The sequence below is a fragment of the Colletes latitarsis genome, chromosome 14 (genome assembly GCF_051014445.1).
Source record: "Colletes latitarsis isolate SP2378_abdomen chromosome 14, iyColLati1, whole genome shotgun sequence".
NCBI classification, from domain to species: Eukaryota; Metazoa; Arthropoda; class Insecta; order Hymenoptera; family Colletidae; genus Colletes; species Colletes latitarsis.
In genome coordinates, this window is record NC_135147.1 from 1,242,305 (window position 1) to 1,252,500 (window position 10,196).

Consider the following 10,196-nt stretch of genomic DNA (forward strand, 5'->3'; position numbering starts at 1 on the left):
ACCGAAGGGTCCGCTAATGCAAACGCAGGAGGTGTGAGTATCACACAGCTGTGTGATTTTTACCACCGAGATGTCCGGGTTTCTGACCACTATTGCGGCCATAGCCCGTTCATTTTCGGCAATCACCTTCGCCGTGAGCCCAAAGCCTGGAATCTGTCCCTGAAATTGGTAAGGTTCCTGCATGAGCAACACGTCGATCTCCTTTGCGTGCATTAGCTCGCTCACCTCACCATGAACAATTAGCGCACGCCGCATATTATGCTGCGCGATGCGCAATTGCCTTAGAGGATTCTCCGGGTCGTTTCTATCCATAATTCGTACGAGATACTGCTAGATCTAAAGCTGCCTTATAGGCAGGGCAGTTTTTGTCTCGCGACTTATGGTTGTGCTGCTTGCCTCTTGATTTACAGTTCGAGCAAGTCGGGGACTTACTCTTCGCCGTACAAGAGGCAATGGTATGCCCTTCTTCGGAGCAGTGACCGCAAACCTCGCTTTTTGCTTTACAATGTTTGGCCATGTGGCCAAACATTTGACACTTGAAGCAGCGTGTAACAGAGACATAGTCCTGCACTCTGCATGCGGACCAGCCCAGGTACACTCTGCCCATGCTCTTCAGCCGCTGGCGAACCAGCGGACTGACTTCCATGACCCAGTTGGCAGTGTCCTTTTCCTTCGGGCCGGTTGCAAACCGGACCTTCAGATTGGACGACACATCCCCCTGGGTCATATCGCTGAGGTTTTGCTTCCAGATACTGGAAGAAACCTCCTCTTTCCTCATCGACTTGGGAACGTCATACACTATAAGTGTAGGGTTCCTCAAGGTCGGTAGAGTAGCTGAAAGTCCTACTTCTTTCAGCTTCGCGCAGTTGACGAAGGCCTTTAGATCCTCCTTGCGTTCAGTCTCGACGGCTATGCCACCGGAGTGGATGCGTCGGACGGACCTCACGCGGATCTTGGCTTTCGCCGGCTTGACCAGTGACAGAACAGTTTGTTTGGTCACGTCGCTGTTCTGTCCTTTCCCTTTCGGCGGGAAAATACGCACCACATGTCGTGGTGGTTTTACCGCTTCCGGGGAAACTCGATTGGCGTCAACCTTTACCGCTTGCGCGTAGGTTGTTGCCGCACGAACTGGTGCGGGTTTCGCAGTCGGACGGGAACCCGTCGTCTGCGAAACCGTCGGGGCAACCCTCTCTGCGATCCTCTGGGAGGCTCTCACCTCTTGCCGGATCGCCGCGAGCTGTCCTTTCAGGAAAGAGTTCTGCACGAGAACCTCCTGGACTAGCTCGTAGAGAGCTGCCGCGTTGCCTACGATCAAGGCTCCGGTCTCCTTGCTGAGCCTGGATTCTTTTCCAAGACAGCTGGTCCGGATGCCCTTGAACAATTTCGAGGCCTCTCCACTGATTTTGTCGAGAGGCCTGTTCGATGGACCAGGTGTCGCCTCCGCCGACACCTTTCCTGGCAACTCCTCGCCGCTTTTCCGGGCTTTTTCTGCCCTTTGCGGCTTCTCCTTTTTCACGACGGTTACCCAACCGTCGCTGTCAACTTGGCCCAATCCTCCGTCCGAAGACGTGGCGTTGCCTGCAGAAGTTGCCTTTGGCTTTTTGGCCTCCGGCTTCTTCGGTGGATTTGTGCGGGGTGGTGTCCCCGGTCCGTCCTTCTTGATATCCTTAATCGACGCAGGGGATATCGTTCCTGCCGGCTTAGGTGGTGAAGCCGTCTTTCGCGTCGAGGGTCTGGTGCAGGGGGGCGTTTTAGTGCCCTTACCCGCTTCAACCGCCTTCGCTTTCTCTTTTTTCTGGGGTGGTGAAACCACCCCAGCTCTCTTACTCACCGTTGTTGTCCTACCGGGAGCAACAACAACGGTCTCCTTTCCTTCCTTTTCCCCCTTGCGGGGTACTAAGGCGTCTATCTTGGTTATTTTGATTTTAGGATCCATACTTGTGTATATTCCTTTTCGTCCCGGCGTGTGTCCCGGCCTCCATGGACCCTCAATTGGAACCCGGCTCCGCCTGGGTTAGGACTTGCACCCGGGATATAGTCCGCGAACAAAGGCCGACCGGGCTTTCCCCGGACTCCTAGGTTCACTTCCTCGCCCAATAGAACCCACGAATGGTGTTCCGAGCCGATTGACTAGGCACAGGGCTGCTTTTCTCGCCTAGCCGCCTGTCTAGACGAAGCAGAGGCCAAAGGTACGTGTTGGGCAGCTACACTCCCGCAGGAGAGAGGGCCCTCAGATCCCAGGATCCTCCTTTCCGCCGACACAGGTCGCCACGCACGGCAAACACGTGGGGAACAAACCTCAAGCAGATGTTCCCTCTGCTTCGCTACGCCCGGTTTCTGCTCCCTGTTTTTGCAGGGAACCCGCTGCGTAACTAGGACATGACCTCGGGCATCATGTCCCTGTAGCATTAGCTCCAAAACGTGGGACTCGTCCTTAGCACGACTAGTAGAACTCACTTTGCCATCATCAACTATGCTCTTGACGCTTCAGCGTCCTTTTGCCATCGCCAACGACGGGAGCTGCTGTCAGCAGCGCGACGACGGTCTTACATGTATAAATACATGTTGTCTTTCGTCGTTGGCGTACCTTTCAGTGTTTTCGTCATACGCTGCATATCCTTCCTATATGCAGCGTCCGTATGGCAAGGACTCCGAGTCTGACAGAGCCGTACACCACCGGTTTACAGCTCGGAGTTGAGCTGGTCTAGGCGGAGTCTTCTAATGGCCAGGGGAGCGATCCACGTTTCGAGGCCCGTCTCCCTACCTAGGATACTAGCGTGGTTTCCCAGCCGACACCTTCAGGCAGTAGGGAGCAGCTCAGCTACTTCTACGGTGGCCTCCTTCCGTCATTCGTCTGGCATTACGACGTCTGCCACCAGATGTTTTGGTGTGCTGGGTTCTGCCAAGCCCAGCGGCGTATTGCTTTTCCCAGCGGCGTATTGCTTTTGGGGACGCATACAGACGTCGTTTCGTGTCTCTTTATGGTCTTTTTACTTTGCTCAACGAGAAAAGGGGGCATATAGCCCCCTTTTTGATTTCTGGTGTCAGGATCGCCTCCTCGGAAAAGCATTAAAGCAAAAAGGGGGCTTAAAGCCCCCTGGTATGAGTTAGGTCTTTCTTGGAGAAGCTCTAGGTGTTCGAGTAGGAACTTCGAAAAGTTCCTTAAAGTGAAAAAGGGGCATATAGCCCCTTTTTTGTACAATATACGCCTTCTCCAATAAGCCTTAACGTGAAATGGGGGCCGAAGCCCCCAGGTGTTAAGTATACGCTAGTCATAATGCTTCCCCATCTCTCTTTGCTTTCCTGACACCACTCTTTTCTGACATCTCTGTGTTTGCACAGTACGAATGACGGATCACGTCTTGCTCGGGAAGGTGGGGTCGCTACTCCCATACGGTGTGCCCCTGCACCGCCCCTGCCGAAACCAGAGCCCCGTTGGCCGGCATAAATGCCGTTTGCAGCGTCCACCGCGTGGAGGAGGGGTTGGCACATGCGATCCTGGTGCCGTATAGCAAGCTATACGCCCGGACGGCTTCTAGACGCCAAAAGATAGGGACAGTGGGAATCTCCTATACTATCACGGGCGTGTATTCTCCTACTAGTTTGATGGTTGTTGTTGCATAAACCAGCGACTGTTTGGCCCGCCGTTTAACCGCGCGGTTTAAAATTGCAACACAATGTTGGTGTCGCTCCGGGGTGAAAAAATGGAAAAACGACATACTTTACGCATAGGGGCGGCTGATCTTAACATATTTTGTCAATGTCATCTTCCCAGTGACCCTAGGAAGGAGTTTGCCGTTGCACGTTTTCCTATTAAAAAGTAATTAGTGTACAAAAATTTTCGTGAAGCAAAAAACAAGAATATGAAAGTACGTTCCATGAGCATTACGGTGAATAAAACAGAAATTAAAAATTCCCGAGGGGTTGAACAGCATCATATTGAATTCGTTTTGCTGACTGGGGTCTGCGCCCCCCAGACCCCCGCTACACTAGCCCAGACCAAACCCACTTTGTAATAGTGGTATCATATTAAATTGAACAGCATCGTACTTAATTCGTTTTGCTGAATGGGGGGCTGCGCCCCCCAAACCCCCGCTACACTAGCCCAGACCTAACCCATTTTGTAATAGCGGTATCAAATTAAATTGAACAGTATCGTACTAAATTCGTTTTGCTGACTGGGGGGCTGCGCCCCCCAGACCCCCGCAACACTAGCCCGGACCTAACCCACTTTGTAATAGCGGTATCATATTAAATTGAACAGCATCGTACTAAATTCGTTTTGCTGAATGGGGGGCTGCGCCCCCCAAACCCCCGCTACACTAGCCCAGACCTAACCCATTTTGTAATAGCGGTATCAAATTAAATTGAACAGCATCATATTGAATTCGTTTTGCTGACTGGGGTCTGCGCCCCCCAGACCCCCGCTACAATAGCCCAGACCTAACCCACTTTGTAATAGTGGTATCATATTAAATTGAACAGCATCGTACTTAATTCGTTTTGCTGAATGGGGGGCTGCGCCCCCCAAACCCCCGCTACACTAGCCCAGACCTAACCCATTTTGTAATAGCGGTATCAAATTAAATTGAACAGCATCGTACTAAATTCGTTTTGCTGACAGGGGTCTGCGCCCCCCAGACCCCCGCTACACTAGCCCAGACCTAACCCCCTTTGTAATAGCGGTATCATATTAAATTGAACAGCATCATATTGAATTCGTTTTGCTGACTGGGGTCTGCGCGCCCCAGACCCCCGCAACACTAGCCCGGACCTAACCCACTTTGTAATAGCGGTATCATATTAAATTGAACAGCATCGTACTAAATTCGTTTTGCTGAATGGGGGGCTGCGCCCCCCAAACCCCCGCTACACTAGCCCAGACCTAACCCATTTTGTAATAGCGGTATCAAATTAAATTGAACAGTATCGTACTAAATTCGTTTTGCTGACTGGGGGGCTGCGCCCCCCAGACCCCCGCAACACTAGCCCGGACCTAACCCACTTTGTAATAGTGGTATCATATTAAATTGAACAGCATCGTACATAATTCGTTTTGCTGAATGGGGGGCTGCGCCCCCCAAACCCCCGCTACACTAGCCCAGACCTAACCCATTTTGTAATAGCTGTATCAAATTAAATTGAACAGCATCATATTGAATTCGTTTTGCTGACAGGGGTCTGCGCCCCCCAGACCCCCGCTACACTAGCCCAGACCTAACCCACTTTGTAATAGTGGTATCATATTAAATTGAACAGCATCGTACATAATTCGTTTTGCTGAATGGGGGGCTGCGCCCCCCAAACCCCCGCTACACTAGCCCAGACCTAACCCATTTTGTAATAGCGGTATCAAATTAAATTGAACAGCATCGTACTAAATTCGTTTTGCTGACAGGGGTCTGCGCCCCCCAAACCCCCGCTACACTAGCCCAGACCTAACCCATTTTGTAATAGCGGTATCAAATTAAATTGAACAGCATCATATTGAATTCGTTTTGCTGACTGGGGTCTGCGCCCCCCAAACCCCCGCTACACCAGCCCAGACCTAACCCATTTTGTAATAGCGGTACCAAATTAAATTGAGCAGCATCATATTGAATTCGTTTTGCTGACAGGGGTCTGCGCCCCCCAGACCCCCGCTACAATAGCCCAGACCTAACCCCCTTTGTAATAGCGGTATCATATTAAATTGAACAGCATCATATTGAATTCGTTTTGCTGACTGGGGTCTGCGCGCCCCAAACCACCGCAACACTGGCCCAGACCTAGCCCATTTTGTAATGACTGTATTGGAACTGCGTTAGGGCTAGTTTAGAATTGGTTAGGTGAAGTAATGCGGAGAGCAGTTTCGCCTGCGTCCCGGGATGCTTGTTGGCATGAGTGGTGTCTGAATGAGTAAAGACGGATGAGACACTTGTGGGGTATGGTGAGTCAGATTCTCAAACTACCCATATATTCTTCTGAGGCATGGGTGCCTATCCAAGGATCTCCTTCGGTATCTAAAACAGAAATAAAAAAAAAAAAAAAAAAAAAAAAAAAAATGAATATGGACTGTGTTAGGACTGAATTGGATAAGGTCTGGGTTACGTCTCGGTTAGGTCTGAGTTAGGACTGGTTTAAGACTGGGTTAGGACTGGGTTAGGACTGGGTTAGGACTGGGTTAGGTCTGGGTTAGGACTGGGTTAGGTCTGGGTTAGGTCTGGGTTAGGACTGGGTTAGGTCTGGGTTAGGACTGGGTTAGGACTGGGTTAGGTCTGGGTTAGGTCTGGGTTAGGTCTGGGTTAGGACTGGGTTAGGACTGGGTTAGGTCTGGGTTAGGTCTGGGTTAGGTCTGGGTTAGGACTGGGTTAGGACTGGGTTAGGTCTGGGTTAGGTCTGGGTTAGGTCTGGGTTAGGTCTGGGTTAGGTCTGGGTTAGGTCTGGGTTAGGACTGGGTTAGGACTGGGTTAGGTCTGGGTTAGGCCTGGGTTAGGTCTGGGTTAGGACTGGGTTAGGACTGGGTTAGGTCTGGGTTAGGACTGGGTTAGGTCTGGGTTAGGACGGGGTTAGGTCTGGGTTAGGTCTGGGTTAGGACTGGGATAGGTCTGGGTTAGGTCTGGGTTACGACTGGGTTAGGTCTGGGTTACGACTGGGTTAGGTCTGGGTTACGACTGGGTTAGGTCTGGGTTACGACTGGGTTAGGTCTGGGTTACGACTGGGTTAGGATTGGGTTAGGTCTGGTTTAGGACTGGGTTAGGTCTAGGTTAGGACTGGGTTAGGTCTGGGTTAGGTCTGGGTTAGGACTGGGTTAGGTCTGGGTTAGGACTGGGTTAGTACTGGGTTAGGACTGGGTTAGGTCTGGGTTAGGTCTGGGTTATTTCTGGGTTAGGTCTGGGTTAGGTCTGGGTTAGGTCTGGGTTAGGGCTGGGTTAGGTCTGGGTTAGGTCTGGGTCAGGTCTGGGGTATTTCTGGGTTAGGACTGGGTTAGGTCTGGGTTAGGTCTGGGTTATTTCTGGGTTAGGTCTGGGTTAGGTCTGGGTTAGGTCTGGGTTAGGTCTGGGTTAGGTCTGGGTTAGGTCTGGGTTAGGACTGGGTTAGTACTGGGTTAGGACTGGGTTAGGTCTGGGTTAGGTCTGGGTTATTTCTGGGTTAGGTCTGGGTTAGGGCTGGGTTAGGTCTGGGTTAGGTCTGGGTCAGGTCTGGGGTATTTCTGGGTTAGGACTGGGTTAGGTCTGGGTTAGGTCTGGGTTAGGACTGGGTTAGGTCTGGGTTAGGACTGGGTTAGGACTGGGTTAGGTCTGGGTTAGGTCTGGGTTAGGTTTGGGTTAGGACTGGGTAGGTTCTGGGTTAGGACTTGGTTAGGACTGGGTTAGGACTGTGTTAGGACTGGGTTAGGTCTGGGTTAGGTCTGGGTTAGGACTGGGTTAGGTCTGGGTTAGGACTGGGTTAGGTCTGGGTTAGGTCTGGGTTCGGTCTGGGTTAGGTCTGGGTTAGGTCTGGGTCAGGACTGGGTTAGGACTGGGTTAGGTCTGGGTTAGGACTGGGTTAGGACTGGGTTAGGTCTGGGTTAGGACTGGGTTAGGACTGGGTTAGGTCTGGGTTAGGACTGGGTTAGGACTGGGTTAGGTCTGGGTTAGGTCTGGGTTAGGACTGGGTTAGGTCTGGGTTAGGACTGGGTTAGGTCTGGGTTAGTACTGGATTTGGTTAGGTCTGTGTTAGGTCTGGGTTAGGACTGGGTTAGGACTGGGTTAGGTCTGGGTTAGGACTGGGTTAGGACTGGGTTAGGACTGGGTTAGGTCTGGGTTAGGTCTGGGTTATTTCTGGGTTAGGTCTGGGTTAGGTCTGGGTTAGGTCTGGGTTAGGTCTGGGTTAGGTCTGGGTTAGGACTGGGTTAGGACTGGGTTAGGTCTGGGTTAGGACTGGGTTAGGACTGGGTTAGGTCTGGGTTAGGACTGGGTTAGGTCTGGGTTAGGTCTGGGTTCGGTCTGGGTTAGGACTGGGTTAGGTCTGGGTTAGGTCTGGGTTAGGTCTGGGTTAGGTCTGGGTTAGGTCTGGGTTAGGACTGGGTTAGGACTGGGTTAGGTCTGGGTTAGGTCTGGGTTAGGACTGGGTTAGGTCTGGGTTAGTACTGGATTTGGTTAGGTCTGGGTTAGGTCTGGGATAGGACTGGGTTAGGACTGGGTTAGGTCTGGGTTAGGACTGGGTTAGGTCTGGGTTAGGTTTGGGTTAGGACTGGGTAGGTTCTGGGTTAGGACTTGGTTAGGACTGGGTTAGGACTGTGTTAGGACTGGGTTAGGTCTGGGTTAGGTCTGGGTTAGGACTGGGTTAGGTCTGGGTTAGGACTGGGTTAGGTCTGGGTTAGGTCTGGGTTCGGTCTGGGTTAGGTCTGGGTTAGGTCTGGGTTAGGACTGGGTTAGGACTGGGTTAGGTCTGGGTTAGGACTGGGTTAGGACTGGGTTAGGTCTGGGTTAGGACTGGGTTAGGACTGGGTTAGGTCTGGGTTAGGACTGGGTTAGGACTGGGTTAGGTCTGGGTTAGGTCTGGGTTAGGACTGGGTTAGGTCTGGGTTAGGTCTGGGTTCGGTCTGGGTTAGGTCTGGGTTAGGTCTGGGTTAGGACTGGGTTAGGACTGGGTTAGGTCTGGGTTAGGACTGGGTTAGGACTGGGTTAGGTCTGGGTTAGGACTGGGTTAGGACTGGGTTAGGTCTGGGTTAGGACTGGGTTAGGACTGGGTTAGGTCTGGGTTAGGTCTGGGTTAGGACTGGGTTAGGTCTGGGTTAGGACTGGGTTAGGTCTGGGTTAGTACTGGATTTGGTTAGGTCTGGGTTGGGTCTGGGTTAGGTCTGGGTTAGGACTGGGTTAGGACTGGGTTAGGTCTGGGTTAGGTCTGGGTTATTTCTGGGTTAGGTCTGGGTTAGGTCTGGGTTAGGTCTGGGTTAGGTCTGGGTTAGGTCTGGGTTAGGTCTGGGTTAGGACTGGGTTAGGACTGGGTTAGGTCTGGGTTAGGACTGGGTTAGGACTGGGTTAGGTCTGGGTTAGGACTGGGTTAGGTCTGGGTTAGGACTGGGTTAGGTCTGGGTTAGTACTGGATTTGGTTAGGTCTGGGTTGGGTCTGGGTTAGGTCTGGGTTAGGACTGGGTTAGGACTGGGTTAGGTCTGGGTTAGGACTGGGTTAGGACTGGGTTAGGACTGGGTTAGGTCTGGGTTAGGTCTGGGTTATTTCTGGGTTAGGTCTGGGTTAGGTCTGGGTTAGGTCTGGGTTAGGACTGGGTTAGGTCTGGGATAGGTCTGGGTTAGGTCTGGGTTAGGACTGGGTTAGGACTGGGTTAGGTCTGGGTTAGGACTGGGTTAGGTCTGGGTTAGTACTGGATTTGGTTAGGTCTGGGTTAGGTCTGGGTTAGGTCTGGGTTAGGTCTGGGTTAGGACTGGGTTAGGACTGGGTTAGGTCTGGGTTAGGACTGGGTTAGGACTGGGTTAGGACTGGGTTAGGTCTGGGTTAGGTCTGGGTTATTTCTGGGTTAGGTCTGGGTTAGGTCTGGGTTAGGTCTGGGTTAGGTCTGGGTTAGGTCTGGGTTAGGTCTGGGTTAGGACTGGGTTAGGACTGGGTTAGGTCTGGGTTAGGTCTGGGTTAGGACTGGGTTAGGTCTGGGTTAGGACTGGGTTAGGTCTGGGTTAGGTCTGGGTTCGGTCTGGGTTAGGACTGGGTTAGGTCTGGGTTAGGTCTGGGTTAGGTCTGGGTTAGGTCTGGGTTAGGTCTGGGTTAGGTCTGGGTTAGGACTGGGTTAGGACTGGGTTAGGTCTGGGTTAGGTCTGGGTTAGGACTGGGTTAGGTCTGGGTTAGTACTGGATTTGGTTAGGTCTGGGTTAGGTCTGGGTTAGGTCTGGGTTAGGACTGGGTTAGGACTGGGTTAGGTCTGGGTTAGGACTGGGTTAGGACTGGGTTAGGACTGGGTTAGGTCTGGGTTAGGTCTGGGTTATTTCTGGGTTAGGTCTGGGTTAGGTCTGGGTTAGGTCTGGGTTAGGTCTGGGTTAGGTCTGGGTTAGGACTGGGTTAGGTCTGGGTTAGGTCTGGGTTCGGTCTGGGTTAGGTCTGGGTTAGGTCTGGGTTAGGTCTGAGTTAGGTCTGGGTTAGGACTGGGTTAGGACTGGGTTAGGTCTGGGTTAGGACTGGGTTAGGACTGGGTTAGGTCTGGGTTGGTACTGGATTTGGTTTGG